Raw genomic sequence first — 15,194 nt, 5'->3', positions numbered from 1 at the left:
AATATTGCAGTTAAGGTGGGAAAAGAGAAAAAATTTGGAAATTTACAGTCTGATATAAAAACGAGTTGTACTGGAAAAAAGAAGAAAAAAAATCGGAGGGGTACCCTCTATTTCTATATACTGTAAATCCCTCGACTTCCCTGGAGCTTTCCAGCGCTGCGTGGTGAAGAACTTGCTCTTCCCCTGTCCTTCCAGCTGGTCTTCTGGGGGAAGGGCCTGCTGTGCTGACGCTCAGGTGTGTGTACCTGGTGGAGCTGACCCGCCCCCTGCTGGTTGCGGGGGCCCAGTGGCTGCAGTTGCCCGCTGGGGCCTCTGTTGCCTGGTGGCCCCGCCTCTCCCAGGCACAGGGCGACACAATGGCAGTGGCCAGCTACCCAGCTGTGGAGTCAGCTCCTGGCTAGTAACTAACGCAGTCTCCCAGTCTGCACTGGCCTAGATGCTCCCGGGCGGCACCGGTGCGCTGATCTGCACAGCTTGGGGGTGCCCGGCGGCAGGAGAGTCCTCGCTGTCCTGTGCCCACCCCGCTTCCGCCTGTCAGCGGTGGGGAGCGCAGGATCAGGGGCTGCGTCCCCTCGGTGCCCTGGGATCCCGGGCCTGTGCTGCTGGAATCATGCTCCCAGGGCGCGGCTCCGAAGGCAGCAGGGCGCAGCCCCCTCGGTCCAGAGCCGCCCACTGACCAACCGGCTTCTCCCCGTGCCCCGCCTGGGGCGCGCTCCAGCCCTTGACCGAGATCGGCCCAAGGAGTGCAGCGCGCTCTCCTCCGGGGCAGCACTTCCTCTATTAGTGACTCCGGGAGACTGGAGGCTCCTCTGCCCCTCTTGTGGTTCTGCCCGGTTTCCCTGCTAAGCGCCTTTTCATCCGGGAAGAATCCGGTGCGGATTTTTTAAAGTTCCCGCTTCTCCGGGGCTGGGCTTTCCTGTCCCAGAGGCTTTCTCCGCTGGCCTTAGCCAGGCTTCTCATGGTGCCCCTCCCCCACTTGATTCTTTTTTATTTTTATTTTTTCTGCCTTCCTACCTTGTTAGAAGCGAAAACCCTTCTCCCTGTAGCGTTCTGGCTGTTCTCTCTTTAAATCTCAGATCCAATTTGTAGGTGTTCAGGATGGCTTGAAAGTTATCTAAGTAAGTTGGTGGGGCCGGGTGACTTGGGGACCCTACTCCTCCACCATCTTTCTGGTGGTGGCCTCCCATTGACTACATTTTTTAAAGGAAAAACCGTGCTTTTTTCCATACTCTCCTCACAGAGACCCACCAACTGTTTGCTGTTTCCTTACACTTCACAACTGTTTTGTGTGTAAGCCCTTTGGAATGTGCTGGAGTTACTGCCTGCCATGTGGCTATTCCAACTGTTTCTGTTACTTTATTTCAGATCTCATATACAGTTGTTCCTTGAACAGCTAGGAGGTTGGGGGATCAACTCCCCCCAGCTAGGTCAAAAATCCATCTATGACTTTTGACTCTCCAAAAACTTAACTGCTAATAGCTTACTGTTGACTGGAAGCCTTACTGATAACACAACCAGTTGGCTAACACATATTTTGTATGTATACTGTACCCCTACAAGAAAGTAAGCTAGAGAAAAGAAAATCATAAGAGAAAATACATTTATGATATTGTATTGTAAAGCATAAATCTGCTTATAAATGGACCTGTGTGGTTCAAACCCATGTTGCTCAAGGGTTTTGCAGAAAGAGCTCATTGCAGCTATGCATGGCAGCATCATCCTGTCTTCTGGAGCCAGTTCCAGTTTCTATTTCTCTAAGTAGTATCTGAGTGATCCCAGAGAAACTCCTGTATCTAAGACTCAGCAACCTCAGAGAAAGCAAGGAGCTGGTGACTATGTGGTCAGAGTCCCTTTTTGAGGAAAAGTGGAAGAACACCATGTTATACAGTGGGCCACGGAATCTCTTGGATTTATAGCTACAAGTACCTGGGTCCCAGGCCTCCTGACTCTGGTTGGCCTCCTGTGCAAGAGTGGTGCATTTGGAAATGGCTCCTGGGGCATTAGGCTGGTCGCAAAACTCAGGGGGAAGTAAGAATGGGTAGTTATGTGGCTTGTTTTGCTTTGCTTTTTGCCTTTGTTTTCTTCTGGCTGCCAGAGCTTTCCTCTCTATGCCCTTGGGAAAAGGGTTTTCCCATTAGGACTCCATCTTGTTTGTGTGGCCCTGACAAAGTGGTTTGGGGTCTAGAATTGCCTTTCTCAGGGATCTTCTCCAAACCTCCAGCTACAGACCCCACGGATTCACCTCATGAGCCCCCTGTGAGGACGTTGGTGACAGGTAACTGTACGCAGGTCAGCCCATGGGTGGGTTGGTCATTGCTGGTCTTCAGTCTCGGGACCCCCCAGGCCAAGAGGGTTCTGGGCCCCCCTTCCCAGCCCCATCCAGAAAGACACCCAGCAGTCCCCTTTTAGATGGAGCGGGTGGCAAGTGCCCAGGATGAGTGTTTTCTGTTCTCTTGAAGACATGGACCATGGCACACCTATCCTAGTTCTACATAGAAAACCTCTCCCTCCTGCGGCTGTGGTCATGACTCAGGTGAAATCTTCCCCTTGGCATATTCATCGGGGTTTCTATTAACTATATTTTATGATGCTGTGACAAAATAGGGGCCTTGTGGACCTGGTGAGGGTCTCTCCTAGGGTGAGCTAATCCCTTGAGATAGCAATCAATAGTTTTCATATGCAGACCAACCAATCTAAAGTCCACACCTCCCACCACCTCCTTTATCAAACTCTCACACCCCCATTCAATATTCTCTTTGCCCCAAATCACCCCAAGTCCAGATACTGGACAACTAAGGGCCACCCTTCTAGTCCAGAGCCCACCAAAATTATTCAAACTATCCAATCTAAAGTTATACACAGCATACTCATCCTACCTCTCCCAATCCTTCTCATAAAGCCAGAATAATGACTATGGATCATGTTTTCCCCTCATTCTCTCTGCTCCTGACCAACCCGGGTGTTTCCTTATGTGGCCCTGAGTGTTATGGCATGTCCCCTCCTCTTGGGAGCATAGGTAATAAACTCCTCTTTCAAGGACATTGTCTCCATATCTGTCATCTTAACATACCTGATTAAAGCAAATCTCAGGAATATTTTAAGACATCTAGTTGATTAAAAAAAAAAAAAAGACATCTAGTTGAGGGGAAAGGCCTGAGTCATGGGCTCCTCTCAAGTCCAGGGTTTTGTACCTGGAAAGAGTCATTTGGAGCTGAAGGAGGTGGGGATTATTGGGAATTAACATTCTTGGGATTCATGTAAAGGCAGGACAGGGGCAGAGAACCCAACATTACCTTTGAATTTTCATACCGACCATTCAGGCTAGATTGTATTATGCTCATGGAAGTTACTCAAGGCTTCCTTTATGGCCCAGCGGGTAACTTATTCTGCAGTGTTCCATGTGTAGTTATTATGTGCACTGTCCTGTGTCAATTAAGTAAATAAATTTATTAGTAACATTTATTTATTTATTATTATTTATGTATTTATTTTTTATAAATTTATTTTATTGGTGTTCAATTTGCCAACATATAGAATAACACCCAGTGCTCATCCCATCAAGTGCCCACCTCAGTGCCCGTCACCCAGTCACCACCACCCCCCGCCCACCTCCCTTTCCACCACCCCTAGTTCGTTTCCCAGAGTTAGGAGTCTTTCATGTTCTGTCTCCCTTTCTGATATTTCCCACTCATTTTTTCTCCTTTCCCCTTTATTCCCTTTCACTACTTTTTATATTCCCCAAATGAATGAGACCATATTATGTTTGTCCTTCTCCGATTGACTTATTTCACTCAGCATAATACCCTCCAGTTCCATCCACGTCGAAGCAAATGGTGGGTATTTGTCGTTTCTAATGGCTGAGTAATATTCCATTTATTTTTTTAAATACAGAGTGCTTTACAAATTTCCATGTCGTCCTCGCACAGGGGCCATGCTAATCTTCTCTGTATCATTCCAATTTTAGTATATGTGCTGCTGAAGCGAGCACTTGTTAATAATATTGTTTAAATCTATTTCATCTAACTGAATTTTTGTTTGCCTGTTTTAGCTACCACTCAGTGAGATGTGTTAAAAATTTCCAGTTATGATAGTGGATTTGTCCACTTCTCCATTTACTTCTGCCAGTTTTAACTTTTAATATCCTGTATGCTATTCCAGTGTGTGGGATTTCCCCCCACACATGCAAGCAAGTCTCCTACAGAAGCTGGGTGTCCTATAATTTAACTCAATTTTGACACTATCTAACTGCAGATAGATTCAGATTCCACAGGTTGAGGGCTCAGTCCCACATGACCGCCCTCTACTTCAGATGCCAATCTCAAGTCCAAGTTGTTACATGTGCTTCTGACTGACTGGCTGTAAGTCAGAGGTTCCCACAACCCCTTCCCTTGGGTTTGATTAATTTGCTGGAGTGCCTCACAGAACCCAAGAAATCCATTTCCTCACTAGATTATTGGTTTATTACAAAGGATATTAAAGAATAACAATCAATAGCCAGATGAAGAGATACATGGAGTGAGGCTCCAAACGCAGAGGCTTCTGTCCCAATGGAATTTGGGGCATGACACGGTGGCACAAGGATGCATTCTTTCTTACTAATCTGGAAGCTCTGAACCCAGTCCTTTTTTTTTCCTTCAGACATCAGAGTTTATTGTTTGTTTAGTCCAAACACATTCAGAATGGTAACACAAAGAATACTTTTCCACCTGAAATAATTAAACTAGATTCTACTAGCATATAATGTTTAGCACACTAGAGCAATAAAGATGGTAATCCATTGCCTTCTATACTTACTAAAGCCAAGATGGTAAAGTCAATTTGGTCGCAATAGTGTCACCATCAAAAAAGGTCAGCAAATAACTGTAATGGTCAATGAATATTTTTACTTTGGCCCACTGAAAAGGGGACAAAATGTTAAAAGTCCACAGTCCTGCAGATGAACTATCACCATGGAGGCTTCATTACATAGTCATAATAAATCATTGGCCATTGGCGATTGGACTCAATCTCCAGTCCCTCTCCCCTCCCCAGGGGTCAGAGGAGTGGGACTGACTGTTTTAAACCTCTAATCACACGGTTGGTTCTCCTGGCAACCAGCCCTCAACCTTAGACGTTTTCCAAAAGTCGTCTCACTGACATACAAAAGACAGGCTTATCATTCTCATCACAGAGAATTCCAAGAAAGAAAGAAAACTACATTGGTGAATATGTAAACAAGTTTAACTGAGTGTTAACTGTATAATATGTGACAATAATGTTTTCTGGGATTTAAATATGGAGAAAATTAAAATGCTGTTTTAATTTGCCCTTCCCAAATTGTAAATTACACAGTTAACACTCAGTTAAACTTGTTCACATATTCATCAATGTAATTTTCTTTCTTTTCCATATCTGCCTTTCCACCTGGGGTCATATTTCTTCTGCCTGAAGAAGAAACTTTGCTATTTCCTTTAACTTGAGACTTTGAGTGCCATATTTGCCTATTTGTTACATTAAAATGACTGCTTTCCTTTTTTGAAAGACATTTCTTTCTAGGTGTGGAATTCTAGGTTTGCAATTATTTTCCTTCTGCACTTGGAAGATATAAGCTCATTCTGTTTTAGATTCCATTGTTTCTGTTGAAAGATGAGATTCCAGTCTGATTGATGCCTCTTTGAGGATGACCTGCCTTTTCTTCCTCTCTCAGCTTTGAGTACTATCTCTGGATGTCAACAGTGTTACTGTGATAGGCCTAGGTTTGGTTTTCCTCATACCACTCTAGGCTGGACAAACACAGAGGTTCGTGAATCTACAACTTGATGTCTTTTGTCACTTTTTAAACTTCTCAACTATCATTTCTCTAAATATATCTTCTGTATTGCTCCCTTTCTTTTTGGGGGGGGAACAATTGAACGTGCGTTAATGTTATTTGCTATAACACCTTCAACTCTTGCCCCTTCTCTTTCCAAATCTTCCATCATTTTGTCTCACCAGGCTTAATGCTGGATATTTCTTCAGACTTGCTGTTCATTTATATACTTCTCCATTCAGGTGGGGAACTTGCCTTTGACTCTTGAAACATAACATCACACAGTCAGGGCAGATTCTATTATTAGCTTAGAGCTCAGGTTGGAGGAGGGAGTTATAGTCATTAATTAACTTGTGCCAGGTCACCCAGCCTGGAAATGGCAGAGCAGGAACTAAGATCTCAGAATGGACTCTCTGCCCAACCCTTCTTCCTGTGCTTGTTCTCTCCTGGCCTGAGAATTCTTGCTACCGCTCATCTCCCAGGAGGCAGATGCACAGTGGAATTTTCCAAACTTTTAAGCATGCTGCTTGCTATATTTCTTTTTAGATGAAAAAAAGTCAATGATATTTCTTCATTATCCATAAATGCTATCACAGGACTTTGCTCTGTTATTTGGGTCATTGGTATATTTTCTACTTTGATTTGGTTTTAATTTTGTTTCTTTTATACTCTTCTTCCTGATTTCAGAGTACATTGATAGACATACTTCCTTTCAAAGAGGAGCTGGATACCTGGGTGTTTCCCAAGGAATTATGAAAACCAGTATAAACATGACATTTCTGGCATTCATCCTTCATGCATCTGTGAACAAGATGGAGAAACAACAATGAATGATACTTATGTGGATCCCCGAATAAGAGTGTTAAGAAAAAAAATTCAGCTGAGTAAAATTTAAAGATCCATTGGATTTATTCAACAATCCGTGAATTGGGCAGCATCCCATGCAGCAAATGGAAAGAAGCTCCTAAGAGCTGTACAAAACAGAAGACTTTTATAGGCAGAAGGAGGCAGGACAAGGAAATTACTAGAAAATAGTGGATTGTTTAAGACAAGGTCACCTTCCTTTTAAGGGATGGCAGGGATCTATTAGGCATATTACATCATTAGTACTGACCAGGAGATTCTAGACTGACTAGATTAGATTATATTTGTGATGCAGACTGAAACTACAAATAGGTTATGTATTCAGTCTCGGTTTGGTGACATGGGCTTAGTTCAAGTGACTCCCTTTGGGGTCCATGGGCACAATGTTTGTTGTTGATGGTGGTTTGTTTTTGTTGTTGTTGTTATTGTTGTTGTTTTGTTTTGTTTTGTTTTTACAACGGTAAGTGATCAGTCATCACAGTTGACATGTACTAGCCAGTGGCATACATAACCCTGTGTAGTTAACTATATCCTTATTTTCTACATGACAGAGCCTAGGAACTAATTACTGGTCAAGCAGTCCTAATGGTAGTCCTGGTATCTGTGGGCAAAAATGTAGAAATCATTTTTTTAGAATTCATGGAGTCCTTCTTTCTCTCCACATCCCTACAGCACCCACTAGGCCAACTGACTCTACCATAGGAGAAGCCAATGGCATTATTAAAGCCTTGCCTATGCTAATGTGAATATATGGAAAGAGAATTCCTCCAGGGAGGGAAATAGGGGTGCACTGGTGGGATGGAACCATGGGAGCTGGTTCAGGATCACAGCGAGTGTCCTTGCAAATGTATGGAATGTGCAAGAGAGACAGGTCAGGGGCAGTTGTGTTGGTCTTGTGTAGAGATGCTAGGTTACTTTGCTAGGATAGATGGGTTCTGTAATGTATCCTTTTTTTTTTCTTCTTTTACTAGAAGATATCAGCCTTGGTCATCTAAGGGCAGGTCCACAGAAGTGATATAAAGAGATTAGAGTAGAGGATGGCTAAAGGCAAAGGAGATGGAACAGCTTTCCACTGGATGGAACAACATTCCACTGGATGCCTGAGTTTGGCTCAAGGTGAATGTGGGAGATGGGGGGTTAAATCCCTGGAGACCTTGTCTAAATGGCAAGTAGCATCTTCACAAGGTGGGATCTCCTGGAAATTTATAAAAGGAAGATCATGTCTAATATCTTAAGTGTTTATTTGGAGGAGAGCTCTGAAGGAGAGAAAGGGGATTTAAAAAATCCATATTTGGCACAAATGTAAGAAATTATGTCCATGGTCCCTTTTTTAGCAGTTTCTTTTCAAGTTCAGTAGATGGTTGGAAGAGGATCTGTTCTCCAGCCTTAATTCCGTGTTGTCACTCTTCTCTGCTATCCTTATACCCCCTAGATGCCCTATGGGAGAAAGTATAATACATGGCTACTGAATTCAATCCTGAGCCATTGCAGTGTCCCCTTCACCACTGGTGATGTATGAGAGAATGGTGAAGCCAGAGAAATGGGCACAGGGAAGGGGAAGAGTTGGTTCTCCAAGACTTTTTCTGTTGCTTGTGCTGCCTGTGATTCCACTATGTGAAAACACAGACCTAGTACTTTGTCCAGGATGCTGACACTGACTGCTCATTGAAGGGTACTGGCTATAAGATGTGTAATGAAGAGAACCAGAAGGCGCATGCTGAGGACATGGCCAGGGGTTGGTCTTCTCCTTTAGAATGAGAGTCTTGGGGAAGGAGGACAGGCCAGAGGTTGGTTGTCTTATTTAGCATGAGAGTTCCTGGTGCTTACCCTACCCTTCCTTTCTATCTATAGATACCTTTTGTCAGTCCTTCTGATGTACCCTCCTTGGTGTGGTACAAGTTGGAGCCAGAAGAAATGGAGCAGATAAAAGTAATGCAGGATCAAGGCCCTTTGTGAGCCAACATCCAGACCCACCTCTTCTTCCTCCAGTCCCTAATTTCTCTACCCCCACCAGAGCTTCACAGTGGCTCTCTCCATCTCTCTCTGCAGGCGACCATGAACAAACACTATGATGTCTCCCAGCAAACCCTTGACCTCCAGAGGCTCTGCTTTGACCCAGGTACAGTTGACAACAGTAATTCTAGGGCATGTGAGGGCACAGGGATCTGCTTGGAAGGAAGACTAAGGGATGGTAATGTGGGGAGAGGTTGGTACTGGCTCTGGACCCTTCTCAGCCTTCTGGTTGCCTCCTGTTGGCTTCCCAAAGATTTGGTGGGTGGGACATGATACTGATATAATCCTGAATTGGGGAAATTGCATGGCTGCCACCCTGCAGATCATTGAAGAGAATTTCCCTGAGGTAAGACCCTAGGCCCAGTGCTGTCCTTATGGTAGAGGATGGAACCCATGGGCTGGAGGGAAGATTTGTCTCTGAGGCCATACATAGTAGCCATCACTCTAACTCTTCTTCACCAAAAGCTGTTGTCCTTGAACCTGTGCAGCCACAGGCCATACAGCGCTAGATGGCCTATATGACATTTTATAGGTCTCCACAGTCAAGATCCTGAACATCTCCAAAAATGAGATGGAAAGAGGGATCCAGATCAAATTTGGGGTTGACAGTGTGTGGTAGCACTCATTTGAGAGATGACAGGAGGTGGTAGAAGGTACCTATGTGGAAAGGTGGGGGCTGGGGGTATAGGGGTGCACATGTCTCTCTTTCCTTGGGATTCCTTTTACAATTCCCTCCTCATATTTCTCAGCAGAAGTTAGCCTGAAAGTTGAACAAAGCGAAGGGGCTGAAGGTTGTAGAGCTGTGGCCAGAAGGGAATCCATGTCAACTTTCCTGGGGACCTCTGACCCTGGGAGCCTGAGTTACCCAGCAGTGCCTGTCTGCGGGAAGTAGCAGCCATGCGGAGGACCACATGCTCTGCCTTCTCTTCTTTCTGTGTCCCTCACCTGTGCCTAGAGGTCTCCTTTCCTTCTTCTGAACTGCTTACCTGTTTGCCTGGTCTGGGGTCTCTTTCTTACCATCTTCTGCTCTCTCAGCTTTCTCTAACATGTTGCTATGTTCTGGATGTTTGTGTCCCCCATCCCACCCTGGAAAATTATAAAAATCCTGACACCCAAAGATGACAGTATCAGGAGGTGGGTTTTTGGGAAATGCTTAGGTCATGAGGATGCAACACTCCTGAATGGGATGAGTGCCCTTATATAAAGGGCTCCAGAGAGATCCCTAACCCTTTCTACCATGTGAGGACATAACAAGAAAGTGCCAGGTATGAACCAGGAAGAGGGCCCTCATCAGAAAGCGACCATGCTGCTGCCTTGATCTAGACTTTAAGCCTACGGAATGGATAGCAGTAAGTTTCTGTCATTTACCAGACACCTAGTTGGTAGTATTTTGTTATAGTAGCCTGAATAGACTAAGACTCAGGCCTTCCCATGGGTGTGTTCTAGGAAGCAGGAATCCCGCTCCTTTCCAGGATCAGAGTGAACACCTTGAGCCAGGTGCTGGTGTCCTGGACCGAGAAGGGTCCTCCAGCCCAGGGTTTCATGCTGAGACAGGTCTTCCTACTCCCTTCTGAGACAAGGCTTCCCTCCCTTGTTCTGAGAGGGAGCCTCCTTTTCTTGAACCAGATGTATCCCACCCCCAATCTCAGGTGGCCTTAATGGCTTTCCTGCCCCATGCTGAGGGCTGAGGTCCTGTTCCTTTGGCTGAATGCCAGGAGCTGGGCCCTCCTTGGGAGACACCAGGGTTCCCTGAGTCAGGGGGCCAGAAGTGGGTGACTGCCAGTGAGCAGAGAGCGTTCCTGGGGCAGGGATGGAAGGCAGAGGGCAGAGGTGCTTGAGAATGAAGGACAGGCCTCTCAGAGGAACTTCCCCCTCCCCTCCCTCCACACATCTCATCAACCTGACTGGTCCTTCAGGGGAACCCTGGTGAGCCTGACATGGATATAATCCCTCAGGCGAGGAACCAACTGAGATAATCACAGGTGCACAGGGGCCATCAGGAGAGAGGGCAGTGGTCATAAGAGGAGACCACAGACCCTCAGCCCTATGCTGACCTGGGGCTTGACCCTTTACTCCTTCTGGGACAGGTCTCCTGCCCCCGTGGTTGCCTTGTTCTCCATGCCCAGCTCGAATTGAGCTCACACAGGTGACAAAGTTTCAACCAGCATCCAATGGGCCCCCAGCCCAACACATGCATGTTTTCCATTCCTACCTTGGGTGACAGGGCAGATGAAGGAAAAGGCTGCAGCCATGAAGCCATTTCCTCCTTCTCTCTTCCTCCCTGACCCCACCACCATGGTAGAGCTTCTTTCCCTTCCCTTTGCTTTGCTTTCTCTTCATTCTTTGTCTCTACTCCCCTGTGTCTCTCTTACGTCTCCCCTCCTACCTTTACCCCGTCTTCTGTCTTCACCCCCCTCCCTCTCTGCCTCCTGGGCCTTGTCTCACTCATCTCCCTGCCCCAGCATCCTGGGCCATCCCAGGATGGGCGGTGGGGGTCATGGTCCTGCAGAATGCTGGACCCCTAGTGAGGTAGCAGAGCCCTGGGCTCCCACCCCATTCCCTCTTCTCTCTGGAGCCTTTGGTAGGGACTTGAAGGAAGGGAGGGAAGCAGAAACGTGAAGACAACCCTAGAGTCTGGGTTCCAAATGTTGCTTCTGGTGGTATTGGAGAAAGGAGTCAGGACTGTCTAGGTGGATGCTACATAGGGGAAAGGAAATGGAGGAGAGAGAGGAAGAATATGAGGGGTGCAGAAGACATGGGAGGGAAGAGGAAAAGGAGAAAATGTGCTTTTCCTCTGGGTCAGTCCACAGGGGAGGTGTGCAGGGCCCTGGTGTCTTGGACATGTGGTGTAGGTGGGACACACCGGGCTGTGTGCCCATGCCTGTCTAACCTGCACATCCTGGGTGTTAGGGACACAGGTTGTGGAGTGATGGCTCTCACCCCAAATCCTTACTTTCTGAACTTGGCCCATTACTTAACCTCTCATTTTCCTCATTTGCAAAAGGGGCCTAATAATGTCCATCTTTTGGGCTGCTGTAAAAGTTGAATCAAACGACCTTGTGAAGTGACTGTCACAGGGTCTGTACATAGTAACAATCCCTGTCACTGGAAGCAGATCTTCCTATTGTTGCCCTCCCCATCCTGACACCTTGATTCCCAGAGAACAATTGTCTTCTTCAGCATGAGTATCATCATAAGACCCTGATAGGGAATGCTGTGTGATGGTGTCAAGCATATGTAATTCGAAGGGGGTATTGTTGTTTGTTGTTGAAGTGGAAAGAAAGCCTTAGGGTTCCGTTCATAACTTCTTCCCATACCCCCTCCCAACCCAGTTTCATTGATATATAAGTGACATTCACCTTTTTGTAAGTTTATCTGTACCTTCATCCAGACCTCCACTGCTACCCCCACCAGCAATTCCAGGTGAATGCTGTGTTGTGGGTGGAACTCCCACAACCCTTTAAGGTTATGGGGAATGTGGTTCCTCAGTCCTCGGTGTTTTCTCAATATTGTGGAAAACCAACAGGTAGATCCAAAGAGTCTAGCCTAGTGGTTAAGGGCATGAGGGTATAGAATAGGAATATGGGTTCTTTCCCAGACCCAAAACATACTAGCTGTGTGACTTTGGTCAAGACATTGCTGTGACTCAGTGTCTTACTCTGAAAATGGAGTTAGACAGTCCAGTCCTTAGGCCATTTTATGGAGTAAATGAGACTATAAAACCATCCCTGGGGGATCCCTGGGTGGCACAGCGGTTTGGCGCCTGCCTTTGGCCCAGGGTGCGATCCTGGAGACCCGGGATCGAATCCCACGTCGGGCTCCCGGTGCATGGAGCCTGCTTCTCCTTCTGCCTGTGTCTCTGCCTCTCTCTCTCTCTCTCTCTCTCTCTCTCTCTGTGTGTGACTATCATAAATAAATAAAAATTAAAAAGAAAACCATCCCTGGGGTGCAGGTAAACCTCCTAATCTAGCTACCCTGGTTGATAATCTCTCCAAAGGTGGTCTCTGGGAGGGGTAGAGGTACCAACCAAAGAGTCTGGGGGCAGGCACAGTAAGGATATGGAAGGAACTTGGTTGCTGAGTGGCAATGGGAGCAGGACCATTGTTGGAGGACTGGGGTTGTCCAGCTGTCCAGCTGTCCCAGGGTTCATGTTTCTCCAGTGTATGCATCATGAATAACATGCTATTGTGAGGGACACCAGCCCCAAGGAGACCCAGAGCACTTCCTCTATCCCAGATTCCCACACCCTCTTGCAGCTCCTTGCCCACCCTCTCCCAGGAGCAGCAGGAAGGACGCAGGCTTTCTCTACTACCCAGTCTGGGACGAACCTCCAGTGGTCTCAGAAGTGAGTGTTGGGGGTGCATGGAGATAGGAGGTTTCTGGGAGGAACCAAGGAGGGAATAATGGGAACTTGCAGGTAATGTGTTTTGCTTGTTGATCTCACTCATCATCCTGAACATTTCTGTCTCCATACACATTAAATTACCTAGTTGTTTTGAACAGGTGTATATTATATTATGAATTCTTTGGGTCTCATTTCTTTATTGACAGACATGTTGGTTTCAGGAGTTTTCCCAGTACTCATTGTGCCACAGGGCTCTTTCCAGTGCATATGTTGCGGTAAATATGGAGCCATGTTTGCTTTGCGTAGATTGTGAAATGGCACTGTGCAGTCAGACTGTCACCACTTTGGTCCTAATGGATGCCACCTGTCCTTTCTCTAGCCCAGGTGACTTCACGACAGCCCCTGGGAGTACACTGGTTCTCACCTGGCCCAAGGTGAGGCCCAGGAATTCAGGCCAAGTGAGTGGAGACTGAATGACCTCGGGATGAGACTCAGGGCTCCTGGCTCTGCTGATCTCCCATATCCCTCCCTTCACTTCCTCCAGGCCAAGCACACAATCCCAGAGGAGGACCTCACCCAGGCTGGTGCAGGACCCTGAGAACGTATCCCTGACAAGAAACCCTTGAGTGTGGTCATCTTCATCCTCAGCATCTTTGTTGTGTTTTTCTTCTAGTCTGAGTAGATCCCTGTGATTGAGCAGGTGGTTGCTTGAGGCTGGGAAGCCAATATTTAACTGATACTAATCCACCCAAAGGGCACCGTAGTTCTGTTTATTTGTCTCACTCAGAATCCCTGATTCTTTTTTTTTTTTTTTTTAGATTTTATTTTTAAGTAATCTCTACACCCAACACAGGGCTGGAACTCACAACCTTGAGATCAAGAGTCATGTGCTCTACAGACTGAGCCAGCCAGGGTCCCCCTGATTCTTCTGATAATAAAGAATGACATTGCATGTTGTGTCAAATCCCTGCAAAATCCATTTGAGGCAGGCATTTTTGTACCACAGATGAAGAAAGGTAAAGTCAGAGAGGGTCAGAGACTCTTTGGGAACAGTGGGGTAGAGTCTAAAATCCTGGACCCCCTAAAGCCCAGGCTGTGTGTGTGCCCAGGGCCATGTGGCTGTTGAGGCAGAGAATGATCTGTTACCCTGGTAAACCTGGAGATGGTGCTCTGTGCCCCTGGCATATTATTAAAATGTTTTTATAGAGGGAACAGTATAATTGCTTAGTCATACAAATCTACTCAAATTTAAAAACAACATTTTCTTGGGAAAAAATAGCGTTAAAGAGCACATGAAAACCTGGGAAGGAAAAATTACCCACATATATGGATGACATAGGATAAAAGTCCTTGATATGTAAAAAAAAAAAAAACAGTAGAGATATCAGAAACTGAGATTAACCTAGAATTGTTATTAAAAGCAATAGGAATGCCCAACTAATCTGTGAAAAGCTATCCAAACACAGTAACTACAAAAATGTAGCTGCAAACATTGAGATGAGATACTGAATGAGAAAAGAAAGCTGGAGATTGTTATTCTCAGGAAAATTCAGAGAGAAAAGAGAGAGAGACAGAGAGAGAGGAGATAGTTCTGTGTACATATGTCTATATTAATATATTGTGTATAGGAAATGGATAGTCATTACTTATCAGAGTACAATATGTCAGGCAAAAACATGTAGCTATGACATGCCTCTGAGAGGTAGGCATTTCTGTCTTTATCTCAGAGACCCCTCCCTGCTTGCTGGTGTACAGGACAACTTTCAGAGACTGCAGTGGATAGAAAATCATTTGTATGAGGAAAGCCCTTCAAGGTCAGTTCTAGGAGGTTCCACAGTTAGACCTTCCCTGATACCCAGGAGCAAAGGGAAAGGAGATGGGTTTAGATGGAGGGGCAGCACTGGTGGCCCTTGATGGGGAGAGAGCTGATGAGGACATAGCCCTTCAGCCCCATGGCTCCAGGGCAGTCCCCAGGTTGCTGCTGTCTGCAGTTGAAAACCAAGAGTGCCCTGGGGTCAGAACCTTCCCAGGGTCAGGTGAAGATGGTACTCAGAGAGCCCAGTACCTGTCTGCTTACTTCACATTTATTCTCTGTCTTCACTTCCTCTATTCCCCACCCTCAGCTGGGTTCCTCTGTAAATGAACTATCTTGTACTATCTGGCAGTTAATACCCACTTCTATCA

General features: G+C 46.1%; 1 long non-coding RNA gene and 1 other non-coding gene across 2 annotated transcripts; one reads left to right on the top strand and one right to left on the bottom strand.

Annotated features, from left to right (window-relative positions):
- Positions 1-881: 881 nt before the first annotated feature.
- Positions 882-12,561, top strand: LOC140627360 (uncharacterized). The gene is made up of 4 exons (XR_012026149.1): positions 882-2,275; positions 7,624-7,768; positions 8,702-8,771; positions 9,418-12,561. It is a non-coding gene; the product is annotated as an uncharacterized lncRNA (long non-coding RNA).
- Positions 3,882-3,988, bottom strand: LOC140628858 (U6 spliceosomal RNA). The gene has a single exon (XR_012026793.1). It is a non-coding gene; the product is annotated as a U6 spliceosomal RNA (small nuclear RNA).
- Positions 12,562-15,194: the final 2,633 nt, after the last annotated feature.

The sequence above is a fragment of the Canis lupus genome, chromosome X (assembly GCF_048164855.1).
Source record: "Canis lupus baileyi chromosome X, mCanLup2.hap1, whole genome shotgun sequence".
NCBI classification, from domain to species: Eukaryota; Metazoa; Chordata; class Mammalia; order Carnivora; family Canidae; genus Canis; species Canis lupus.
The sequence above is the reverse complement of the archived record's forward strand: the minus strand, read 5'-3'. Positions and strand labels throughout refer to the sequence as shown.